The 13,260-nt window shown below is 33.7% G+C and overlaps 1 long non-coding RNA gene across 1 annotated transcript in view; it reads right to left on the reverse strand.

Annotated features, from left to right (window-relative positions):
- Positions 1 to 9,159, reverse strand: part of LOC127732705 (uncharacterized) — a 42,558-nt gene extending 33,399 nt beyond the window's left edge. Inside the window, exon 1 of the long non-coding RNA XR_007996398.1 lies at positions 9,137 to 9,159. This is a non-coding gene — a long non-coding RNA (uncharacterized LOC127732705). The remainder of the gene's footprint in view (positions 1 to 9,136) is intronic.
- Positions 9,160 to 13,260: the final 4,101 nt, after the last annotated feature.

A 13,260-nucleotide genomic window follows, 5' to 3' on the forward strand; every position in this document is an offset into this window, starting at 1 on the left:
TTTATATACAAAAATTAAATATATTTGAATAAGAGCTAGTCAGTCGTATTGACATTGGTTGAATAAATTGTAAATCTTGTGCAATATAAAAAAATTTAATATACGGGTGTTTATGCTTTATGCTTTGTAAAGGGAACTTTAAATGTAACGTTAAAAACAACAAGTTGAAATCGCAATAAAAAGTTTTAATTTGTTTATCATTTTCACCAATTTCAAATTATGATATAATTTTCAACTTTCAGCCGGAAAAAAAATCAAGCATACATTTGCTGTGAATTGAGGTTTATAATGTCAATATCGTGTATAGCTTCCGCGTTTCCAGTAGAGATTCAATACACGTCTACTCATTCCTTGCACCAGTCGTCGTAGCTTATACTCTGAAAATCTTTGCCATCCCTGTACCAAAGCGACCCTCAATTCTGGTATTGATGCACATTTTGGTTGTCTTTGGTTAAGTTTACGGCCGATAGAGTCCCATACATGTTCAATGGGGTTCATATCAGGTGACATGGCCGGCCAAGGTAAAGTGTCAATTGATTCCGACGTCAGGTATGCGTTGACAATTGTCATCTTGAAAGACTGGTCTATCAGCTAACGCGTGATTATCAAAATGATACTATGGTGTTCAAGATTTCATCCCGGTATCTTTGTCCATTCAGGGTACCGTCGATAACACGCATATTAAGCTTATAGTAGTGGGAAAAACAACCCTATACTGTTACATCGCCGCCACCGAAAGCTGTTGTACCAAGAATGTTACTGTCTCGATTTGCGGTTTCTTTCCCTCCAAACACGTGTTCTGCAGTCGACGGGCTTTAGCAAGAAACGACTTTCATCGGACCAGTGAATAGTTCTCCATCTACGTTAAGTCCTCGACGATGGTTACTAGCCCACTGTAATCTTGCTCTGTGGTATCTTCAAAGTTAATTCTTGGCGCTTTATTGGCGTCCGAGCCCGTAGATGGAAACAATGCCACCTGCGTCTCACAGTCCTCACACTTACTCTAATCCCAATAGGCCAAGGTCTACGAAGCTGATCAGCCTGCTCTTGGACGGTCTTCAGCTGACGCAGTCTATCGGTATCTCTTCATGAGCCTGATAATCACAGCGTGGTTAACACCAAAATAGACTTCTATTCTACGGCAACACGGACCTGTATTTGCCAAACCTACAACTTACTAGCGTTCCGCAATGCTCAGTTTTCGTCTTGCCATCCTATTGTTTACTGTTTTAATAAATTGTATTTAAAAAAAAAACATTATTAAAAAAAAAATATATCGAAATAAAATTGGGTGGTGCTTAACTTATGGCGGAATGTATATAAATTTTTGATGTTGTATTACGCGTTTCTAAAATAGTCTACTACAGGCAATTGCCAAAAACATCAGGGCTGAATAGAAGTAAAATCGTATAGTGTATAAAAAATGCTTCCCCATAGAATCCAGTTACTGATTATAGTTTATAGTCTTTTACTTTTATAAAGACCTAATGCAGTATAATAACTATTCTGAAAGACTGGTAGGCGACTGTAAGCAAAGCAATTAACAATACATATTTGTGAATGATTTATCTGTTAATGAAACATACTTGAACAAACGTGGCCAATTTCATCCTAGCAACACTTATTCATTGACAAATCGAAGACTTTGATTCTTGATTGAATGAAAAAGTTGATGTAAGAGCATTACATCTAGTCCTGCCTTTTAGCTCAGTGATTGTAATGGACATTCTCAACTCTGCTCTATGGCGTGGAAGGAGTTGTGGTCATCGTCTTTGTACATTACTGGCAATTCATTAAGTTTTTTTATGACCTATCATTTATACATAAGCAGCTGTATAGTATGCATCACACTCGCACGAAACTATAATCACTGCTCCTTTTTATACTGAATGCTTTATGCAACCAATGTTTGGAAACTGTTTATAATCTCTATTATAAAATATGTAATGTGCGCGTCAAACGTTGATTCTTAAAAACTTCTGCCAAGGCACATAAACTGTTTTTCCCTTTCCGAATACAAATACAAAAGTATTAAACACTTTACGTTTCCGTTCTTTATTTCTTCCTAATTGTAAAAATACAGTCGTATTGAAAGAATTAGTCTTTGTTCAACAACATAGAATTTTCACTTTAGATTCATATATGACCCCGTATGTCTTGCTTAAGGAGGCACAAATCAAGTCATTCTTTTAAAAAACACGTTTGATTCTTACAATAGGTAATCCGAAAGGGACGTCATTAATATCTTAGATTTTTTTTATTTCAAGTGTTTGTTATATTGCCGGGCGTGTTTGTTTTACAATTGGCAAATGGTATTCATTTTTTTCTTCTAACAAGCTATCGTTTTCTTATAACTTTGCGGTCCACTATGATAAATGATGTCCGTTCAGTGAATAATTTAAAGTTGGATGAATATGATTCGTATTGCATTTGAAATTTAAGATGCATCAGATATAGTTAGATCTGTTTCATATCTTCAAATCGAAAAAGAATTCTGGTTGAAAACTTACCTTTGCTACAACAGAGATAACGTACATTTTTCCTATTTAAACTTTCCATTTTAATGTATCAACATTCCAGTAGCAGCTGCATATTGAGTCTAATTTGATACGATTTTCCAGAGTTAGTGGTTTCTATCTGGATTTCCTTGATAGAGGGATGCTACTTACAAGGAAACTATGTATTAATATTTCTTCGTGGTTAATCTGGACTAGGTTGACCGTTATGGAAATTCCGAGTCACAGATTGCATGTACCAAGTGTATGTTCCAATTGTCGCCACAATCCCGACTCCCTTTCCTCCTATATTTCTAATTATCTTCGATTTTTGACTCGTTTTGACGGAGTCAAAAAGCGAGACATAGGTATGCTGTTTCCGGCGTCGGCGTCAATAATGTATTAGTTTGTGATTAGGTCTAGTTTACGGTGAACCACTAGTGGTAGGTCAATGATATTTGGTATATGCAGTTGTATTAGCATTGGCACATATCATTTTCATGGAGATAATTTGGCCCCGCCCCCTCAGTCATAGTCTATTGACTTTGAAACTTTTGCTTAGTTTACATGTATTAGTTTGTGATTAGATCAATTTCTGGAGAACCACTAGTTTTTGGTCAAAAATATTTAGTGTGCAGTTGTATAAGCATTGGCATATCTCATTTCCTTGAAGATTATTTGGTCCCGCCCCCTCAGTCATGGTCTATTGACTTTGAAACTTTTGCTTAGTTTACATGTATTAGTTTGTGATTAGGTCAGTTTAAGGGGAACCATTAGTGGTAGTTCAATGATAATTGGTATGCAGTTATATAAGCATTAGGACATCTCATTACCATGGAGAATATTTGGTCCCTACCCCTCAGTCTTGGTCTATTGACTTTGGAACTTTTGCTTAGTTTACATGTATTAGTTTGTGATCAGATCAGTTTAAGATGAACCACTAATGTTAAGTCAATGATATTTGGTATGCAAATGAACAGCCATATGCAAATCTCATTTCCATGGAGATTATATAGCCCCACCCCTCATCATGGTTCATTGACTTTGAAACTTTTACATAGTTTACAAGTTAATGTTTGTGTGCAGGTATGTTTAAAGGGAACGACTTATGATAAGTCAATGGTATTTGGTGTGCAGTTGTATTAGCATTGGCACATCTAATTTCCGTGGAGATTTTTAGCCCTGTACTTTCAGTCATGGTTTATTGACTTTTAATATTTGCATAACTTACATGTTAAAGTATTGCTATTTTGATTTCAACATTTGCTTTATCAAAATAAGAAAAAGGCGAGACATATCCCTGTGTTAACAGTTTATTTTAAATGGGCTATACGACAGGTTCCACTGATGAGCAGGACATGTTTTACAGTTCGAGAGAATGTTAGTTTTACGATAACTTTTCGCTCATTTTTTAGTTTTCTGTGATATGTTGTTCGTACTGTGTTTTTATTTTTGTCTATTGCATTTTTCTTTTGGCCATGATGTTATATGTCCTTCTTTGACGTATTGGTTTTTTCTTTCTTTTTGTGAAAATTTCGAAAATATGCCCTTATAGTCAAATTAACGCTCAACCCTATGTGTGCACATTTACATGCAATATGTGTTCAATGGGAATAAGAAACCCTCACATAAAAAAAAAATGTTTGACTATTGGATGAATTGACTTGGTCAATATACTGCATTTTCATGTCAAAATGATGAAATAAATATACAGGTGAAAAAGAATTTTTATTACTGCAGACCAAAAAAAAAAAAAGATACACAGCCCTTATTTTGCAATTTTAAGGTTATATTGCCTTATTTGAGAGGTACTTTTTTGCTTATGCAAAAGAGGAGAGGATATCAAGGAGGGTTATAAAAAACCATAAGTTGACAAATAAAGCCCAGACGAATATACAACCAAGTCCACAAAACCCTATTCAGAAAAGTTTGAGCAGCACGGAATCCACGAACTGGGCGTGAACTCATTTGCTTCTAGGGGTGATCAGTTCGTGCTCCATTAGAGACACGTGTCGCGTTGCTCATGGCAGGTAAAACATCGGGGGACAACTCGCATTCGGTCATGTCGTAATCGAAGATGGAATTGTGGCTACGACAAGAGGATCATATTCGTTGTATTCAGGAACACAGATATTCCATATAGTTTAGCACAATGATATATAATAGTATGTCGAAAATGTTCAATTTTTCCATCTTTGGTTTCAATATTGGAAACTTATAAGGTTTTTGAAAATTGAAAACCTTACAGAACTGAATTCTACACATGATATAGAATATTATCGCTATTGTACGAAAATTTCCTTTGATCTTACTGACTGATAATTTCCTTTCTCAACGGAGTCGAGTGATATGAAATTAGTTCTTAAAGGTACCAGAATTATAATCTAATACGCCAGACGCGCGTTTCGTCTTCATAAGACTCATCAGTGACGCTCAGATCAAAAAGTTATAAAGCCAAACAAGTACAAAGTTGAAGAGCATTGAGGACCCAAAATTCCAAAATATTGTGCCAAATACGGCTAAGGTAATCTATTCCTGGGATAAGAAAATCCTTAGTTATTCGAAAAATTTAAAGTTTTGTCAACAGGAAATTTACTAAAATGACCATATAATTGATATTCATGTCAACACCGAAGTGCTGACTACTGGGCTGGTGATACCCTCGGGGACGACACGTCCACCAGACGTGGCATCGACCCAGTGGTGTAAATAGTTATCAAAGGTACCAGGATTATAATTTGATACGCCAGACGCGCGTTTCGTCTTCATTAGACTCATCAGTGACGCTCAGATCAAAAAGTTATCAAGCCAAACAAGTACAAAGTTGAAGAGTATTGAGAACCCAAAATTCCAAAATATTGTGCCAAATACGGCTAAGGTAATCTATTCCTGGGATAAGAAAATCCTTAGTTTTTCGAAAAATTTAAAGTTTTGTCAACAGGAAATTTACTAAAATGACCATATAATTGATATTCATGTCAACACCGAAGTGCTGACTACTGGGCTGTTGATACCCTCGGGGACAAAACGTCCACCATGAAATTTTCGCTTGAAACTAAGGGGGCACGTGCCATTGCTAATGAAATTGATAACGTCGTCATAGGTAAAATAGCGATAAACAGATTATCATTGGTCATCTCAACTCGATTGCTTTCTCGCTTTCGCCGTACCGGCTCAGGCAAGAAAATCAATCTCGTTGAGATGATCAACGATACTCTATAAGTATAGACAGTATTAATAACATGTAACAAATACTTAAAGTAATTCTGGGGAGACAAGACCCAAGAATTTTACATGTTTAGTCGCAAGAAAATTGTATTGTTCATTGTATTGTTCATCCTTTCATAGTTAGAAAAAACAAAGAGTTTTGATAAAGGTGAGGGGGTTTTCTTGCATTTAAGTCACATTACAAAATTTGCATTGAACCCATGGGCAAAACTACAAAAACAACTTATTCCATATCTACATGTAATAAGGCACAATACTATGAAACAATAAAAGATTAACAAAAAAAACGATTTGATAAAAGAGGAGTTTTGAAGATAATACACAAATTACCAGTATTTAAAATTTCTGGTTCAAATATGAACCCATGGACAAAATTCAAACCCTCAATATAAAAAAAAAAAAACAAAAAAACCAGCAACTATCATAAACGCACGTTTTTGTGACAAGATTTATATAATTTGTTATTATGTATAGGCTAACCTGTGAACACATGACAGCAAGTACTAACTGCTGTTGAAGATTTGCAGGTCTGTCAACAAGAATATGGATCGTTGGATCTTCCATAGTCAAACATGCTTTTTGCACAGCAAGGAATAGACCTGGAGGGGTTAATTTAGGTTTGAGCCGATTGGGAGCAACGGTGTGGTGGCAAGGAAGGAGCGGGTTGATATTGTCTAAAATGAAAGGTCAAATTAACACAATTATTGGATATGAAGAACAGCCAGATATTATAATAATTCACATTGGGGGTAATGACATAGGAAAGATTCGGTTAGGTTATTTGCAATATCAGTTAAAGCAGTTTCTGCTTTGGATTTGGGAAAAGTTCCCTAAATCCATGGTGGTTTGGTCACAAATTTTACCGAGGAAAACATGGCGTTATTCTGAAAATAATGCTGCTATGGAGAGGATTAGGCTCCGATTAAATAGCACCATTGCTACTTTTGTTCTGAAAAATGATGGGTGTTATATACATTATCCAGACATAAAAAATAACGAGAAATTTTTAGTAGAAGATGGAGTTCACCTTACATATCTTGGAAATGAGGTGTTCTTGAATATTATTCAAGGTGCACTTGAAACCTTTTTGACAAGCGGACATGCTGGGAAAACGTTTCCTAAGGAATTTTGTTTTTCTCAGGGACTTTAGGAATATTATATTATATTTGAATATTATAGAAGTATAGGAATATTATATATTATTTGAATATTATAGAAGTATAGGAATATTATATATTATTTGAATTTTAGAAGTATATCAGTAGTGTCGTCAGATTATCGTCATACGTTTGTTGGTCAATACTGCAGTAATTGTCACAGTTAGGCGCAGCTTACCCCCCACCTTGTGGTTGATGGCCATTCTGTCCAAAAAAGGGTTTTTAGACAGTTTGGTCATTTTGGCACATTTCGCTGCGTTCGGATAGCATTGTTATATATTATTCACAAAATCAATTCAAATATTAGCCTCTGATTTCGAGGGTTAAATTCAATTTAGTCAGTTCGAATCATTAGCCTCTGATTTCCAGGGTTAATGGGTTTTCATCCTATTCAGTTGAGTAGATAGGGTCAGCTATTTAAGAACAGTCGGCGACCATCATATATTATGTCTCAAAGTGGTAGAATATATAATTATATTGGACATTAAAGTTGACAATTTTCAGAAAAAATATATTGTTGGAAGTTTATAGTTGTGATGATATTAATCTATTAACCTGTGGCCAATTACTGCCAATAACCCTTAAATCGTTTTGGCTTTCTGATCATCCAGGATAATAGGATTTTAAACTAGATTTTAAATCCCTTATCCGCAGTGGTCTGGTTTATAGTTGTCTTTGTGTTATCTTAAAATATTTGCGGTATTTAGTTGCAGCATACGTCATCAAACTCACAGTGCCGTACTTCCTTTTTTCAACAACATTGGAAGAGAAAAGACGTTGTTGAAAATCTAAGAATAATTCCATGTAACCCACCCTCCTTTTCCCAAATTCAATTTTCCTGATTGGCAGCATTAGTTTCATTTTTCTGAATTGTGAAGCGGGGTTTAAATAAAATTGTAAATACAAGTTTAGTGTTAGATAATGTGTTATTTGTATGTGTATATGTTATTTACTGTTAAGTCAATTTTAGCAAGATACTGCTGCTGTTTCACCATGAAAATTATCGCTAGAAATTAAGGGGGCACGTGCCATTGCTAAAGAAATTGACATGAAATTGACAACGTCGTCATAGGTAAAATAGCGATAAACAGATTATCATTGGTCATCTCAACTCGATTGCTTTCTCGCTTTCGCCGTACCGGCTCAAGCAAGAAAATCAATCTCGTTGAGGTGATCAACGATACTCTATAAGTATAGACAGTACAAATATCATGTAACAAATACTGAAAGTAATTCTGGGGAGACAAGACCCAAGAACTTTACATGTTTAGTCGCAAGAAAATTGTATTGTTCATTGTATTGTTCATCCTTTCATATTTAGAAAAAACAGAGTTTTGATAAAGGTGAGGAGGTTTTCTTGCATTTAAGTCACATTACAAAATTTGCATTGAACCCATGGGCAAAACTACAAAAACAACTTATTCCATATCTACATGTTTTAAGGCACAATACTATGAAACAATAAAAGATTAACAAAAAATAAAGATTTGATAAAAAGAGGAGTTTTGAAGATAACACACACGTTACCAGTATTTACAATTTCTGGTTCAAATATGAACCCATGGACAAAATTTAAACCCTTAATACCAACAAAAAAAGACCAGCAACAATCATAAACGCACGTTTTTGTGACAAGATTTATATAATTTGCGATATAATCCTGGGCTTCCTTCCAAGAGCTAGCACTGTGACAGTAGTTTTGTTATCAGTAGCAATTTGAAAGTACAATGTTTAAGAAATTTTCTGTTCAGTGTAGTGGTTTGGTAAATTAAATCTTTTTCTTTACTCAAATATCGAGAGAAAAAAACTAGTCACGACAAACTATTCCCCCGTTGTCAGTATTAAAAATGAAATGATTAACCGATTATAATCTGTTATTTTCTTCATCGTGCAAATGTTTGTTTAATAAGCAAACAAACTATATAGTTTGATTTGTGATTTGCTCTTCTTTATCCAGTTTCAATGACTACTTATTATAGAACTTGATTTCTCAATGGATTTTTACACACCGATAATATGTCAGTTATGCTTCAGCAACTGGCACAATTTATTCTAAAATGTATTAACATTTATCAAATCAATAGTTACTCTATCTGATTAATAAAAGTGATCCTGAATCAAAGTGACATTAAAACATATGTCACAGTTAATTAAGATAATGGACAAGTTAATGAACCGTCCAAATATTTTTTCAATTTTGCACACGAATAATTATTGAAAATATACATACACCAGGAAAATTTAGAACATTCTCACCCCTTCTCGTCCAATGGACAATCAGTTTTTTCCCCTTTTAATTTTTATTGTACATGGCTGTCCAGGCACTATAAAAGGCTATACACGAATGATCTTCATTGTAGATTAATTACGAAAGTGAATTTTAAAAACTACACTAATGAAGCGTACAATCCCCTGAGGCAATTTCCATAGTATTATAGATGAAAGAGATAACAGTTTGAATATTGTAAACGTTTATAAAGGTACATTTAGCACATACTTACAACTTCTCGTCCAATCAAATTGCTTGAATTTGCCTTTCAATTTTAATAGTACATACTTTTTCCATGTACTAAGTAACTATGCATGAATGACCACAAGGGTAAGATTTCATTGTATCGTAATCAAGATATTAAAACAAAAATTGCCACTGGCTATTTTGAAATAAAATGCTGTGTTCCAAATTAAATTGAATATTTTGTAATTAGTTTTCACATTGATTTTTAAATATTCTGCAATTAAAATCTTTGGATCTAAAAAATGTTTTTGACGATTGCAAGTTTCTTTCATTTAAAAAAAGAGTAACAAATATGGTTCTTTATACCAAGAGTACAACGCCATCTTAAAATTGTGATAATTTATCATCCATGCAATTACTTTGTACACAAAAAAGTCTGTACTATGAAATCTTATGAAGGGAATTTAAGGCAACTTGATCATGAATTGATTGATTGATTGATTATTGGTTGCTTAATGTCCATTGGCAAATATTTTTATGCATGTTCAGGACGATGTCATGAATTGAAAAACCGTGATAATGTCTGAAGAGAATGTGCCACCTATATATATATATACATGTTCTGATAAATCTTTTAGGTTTTACTTTGAAATAAAAAAAAAAAACATAAACCCTAGTATCTTTGATCTATTGGTAGTTGCTTTTTAATGACTATCCGCTAGACTACCTATTGGGACATACCAGGGGTGGATCCAGCCATTTTAAAAAAGGGGTTTCCAACTTTATGTCCCAATTCAAAAGCAAAATTGATCGTCCAAAAAAAGGGGGTTTTCCAACCACGGAGCCCCATCCCCCTCCCCCTTCCCCTCTGGATCCGTCACTGCATACTATCTATATGTTTCAAAATTATTATAGCTTTAGTTTTACTGTGAAATTGAAAAGCTTCCACTGCAATTTAATTATTGCCTGCTTTTGGTCAATTTATTTTTTCATCTTACCATGTAAAGAAGTACATGTATAGTAAAACACCGCTTGTTATCAATAAACATACTTACACCAGCAGCTACCATCTTTTCATTCTAAGAGTCAAGGGCCTTTTGAAATCACATATTTTACCATGATACTAGTGAGTAGATTTACAAAACATCGTTAATTTACAAACACCGATGATACAAGTAGTCAGCCAAAATAAACTATCAATAGACCAATTAAAAGATTACTCGAGTTGTAAATATATGGATAGTCTATGAAAAGGCCCCTCGCTCTAAATTTCATAGTAAATCTTTTCATAGACTAACCTAGACATATCGAACAAAACAAAAACAATGGAAAAGGAGGCAAAATACTATTTAATCTAATTTTTATTAGACCTTAGAACATACTCATCACTTCTCGTTCAATGGAATATCAGATTTTCCCCTCCTATTTTACATAGTACATGGCTTTTCATGCACTATGAAATGCTATACATAAATGAATTTCAATTGTAAACTAATCATGATAGTGAACTCTTCATACTGCACTAACGAAAAGAACAATCCCCTGGGGCAATTTCCAAAGCAAATGAAAACAATCATGAGTACTGTTGTTTAATTAATTACTATAAATGACAACAAGAGAATAGAATTATAAAAAAAATTTAAAATAAAATTGAGAATGGAAATGGGGAATGTGTCAAAGAGATAACAACCCGACTAAAGAGCATAAAACAGCCTAAGGTCACCAATGGGTCTTCAACACAGCGAGAAAATCTCGCACCCGGAGGTGGGCTTCAGCTGGCCCCTAAACAAAAATGTGTTCTAGTCACACTAAACTCCGAAACATAAAAATGAACTAAAATAAAAAAAAAACATACAAGACTAACAAAGGCCAGAGGCTCCTGACTTGGGACAGGCGCACAAAAATGTTTAGTTAAGAATATTGCAACAGTTATATAATGGTACATAAATGGAAGGGAAAAAGTATTGAAAGGGGAAAATGTGTAGGTGAATTAATAATTTATCTTATTATTATATCAAGACCCTAGAGTCAATGTAATTATATTTTTTAAGATACAATACATTTATCATTAAAAAAAGTAAGCATCTGATGTTGGAACGATTATAATTTTAGTATTCATTGATTAAGTTTTATCACTATTAATTTTTTTGAAAAGCTGATTTATCATTGTGTGTTTTTTTTAGAATTAAGGAATTTGAGGGATATAATAAGATTTAAATCTAGATTTTAAATCTCTTATCCGCAGTGGTCTGGTTTATAGTTGTTTTTGTGTTATCTTAAAATAATTTCGGTATTTAACTGCAGCATACATCATCAAACTCACAGTGACGTACTTCCTTTTTCAACAACATTGGAAGAGAAAAGACGTGGTTGAAAGGCTAAGAATTATTTCATTTAATCTGTGTTCATCGATGTTTAATAGGTTAAAGAAATAACTTAACATAGTGAAATAAATAAGAAAAAGGCTTTAATTTTGTAGAATTAACTTTTTATTGCATCGTTATTTGTACAATTTAAACGCAAAATTAGAATTATATCATAGCCATGAGACGTGCGTAATTATTTCGCACAACGGCCGCAGTTCTGTAGAATTGTTTTGTGTTGCAAGAAAGATTTTTTTTATAATTGATTTATTTATATAGAGAAAACTTTGTCGTTCGCAATTTTATTGCGCACATGCGACATTTTGTTTCCCGATTTTGTATAGTATTTGGCGTATGCATGAACTTCAAATCGATGAAATATGTTCATAGTCTTAAGTTATTTTGAATTGCCAGAAACATCAAGTCTGATAATTTAAGCTTGTGTGCATTGTAGAAACGTTAAATTTTAGATGTTTGCCGGTTTGTATGCAAGTCTGATTGTTGTGATTACACGTTTGTTTATGAATTTGGTAATCGTCCGTCACTGTTGTCAGGTTTTAATTACATGTTTCATCAGTGATTACGTGAATGATAAGAGATTATTTTATTAATAAGTGATTATGTGATTCATAAGTAATTACTTGATCCATAGGTGATTATTTGATTCATATGTGATTACGTGATTCATAGGTGATTACTTGAATCATAAAAGATCATTTGATTCATAAGTGATTACGCGATTCATAAGTGTTTATGTGATTCATAAGTGATTATGTGATTCATAAGTGATAATGTGATTCATAGGTGATTACTTGATTCATATGTGATTTATAATTTTGATATATTTGTTAATGCAATTTATCACAAGTATAGTTTACAAATTTTACATGCGGTATAACAATTACTCAATTAAATTTAATTTACTAACGTACAGGTTTTATTACAGTTTACAAGATGTTTCGAAGATCTAATAGAAAGAGAGCTGCCCCTCCTCAGAGATACAACAAAGCAGCCTAGATCATCTGTTGGTAGCCTTCAGCATTTGTCAGAATCCATTGTTAATGGTGACGATAGGAATAGTTCATGCTTGATAAACATGCCTATCAGTGGGTTTTCAATGCCTGGAGTTGACACAACACATATGCCAGGGACCCATACAGCGGTGTCGGTGCCCACAACAACGGCTCCTTCAGTATTCAGTACTCCTACTCCTGACACTACAGGTAATACTCAGTTGACAACCCATCAAAACTTTATTTTACAATCTACCAAAGCAAGTGATGAATTGGGCATGCATATATCAATTGCCAATAAAGAGAAAATAGCTAATGGGGAATTTATTGATTTGGCATGTTTATTTCAAAATACAAATGTTCAAAACAATTCCATTTAACAAACCATATGCTTTGTGCAAGGTGAATTGGTGTTGCAACAAAAACAACAGCAGCAAAAAATTACAAATATTGATCAGTGGACATGCATTTCTAGTTTTTATAAGTGTATATTGTCTAGCTCATCCTGAAAAGTTTCAAGAGTTATTGAAATACACTAACAACATCAGA

Source organism: Mytilus californianus, unplaced genomic scaffold (assembly GCF_021869535.1).
Source record: "Mytilus californianus isolate M0D057914Y unplaced genomic scaffold, xbMytCali1.0.p SCAF_26, whole genome shotgun sequence".
Classification (NCBI taxonomy): domain Eukaryota; kingdom Metazoa; phylum Mollusca; class Bivalvia; order Mytilida; family Mytilidae; genus Mytilus; species Mytilus californianus.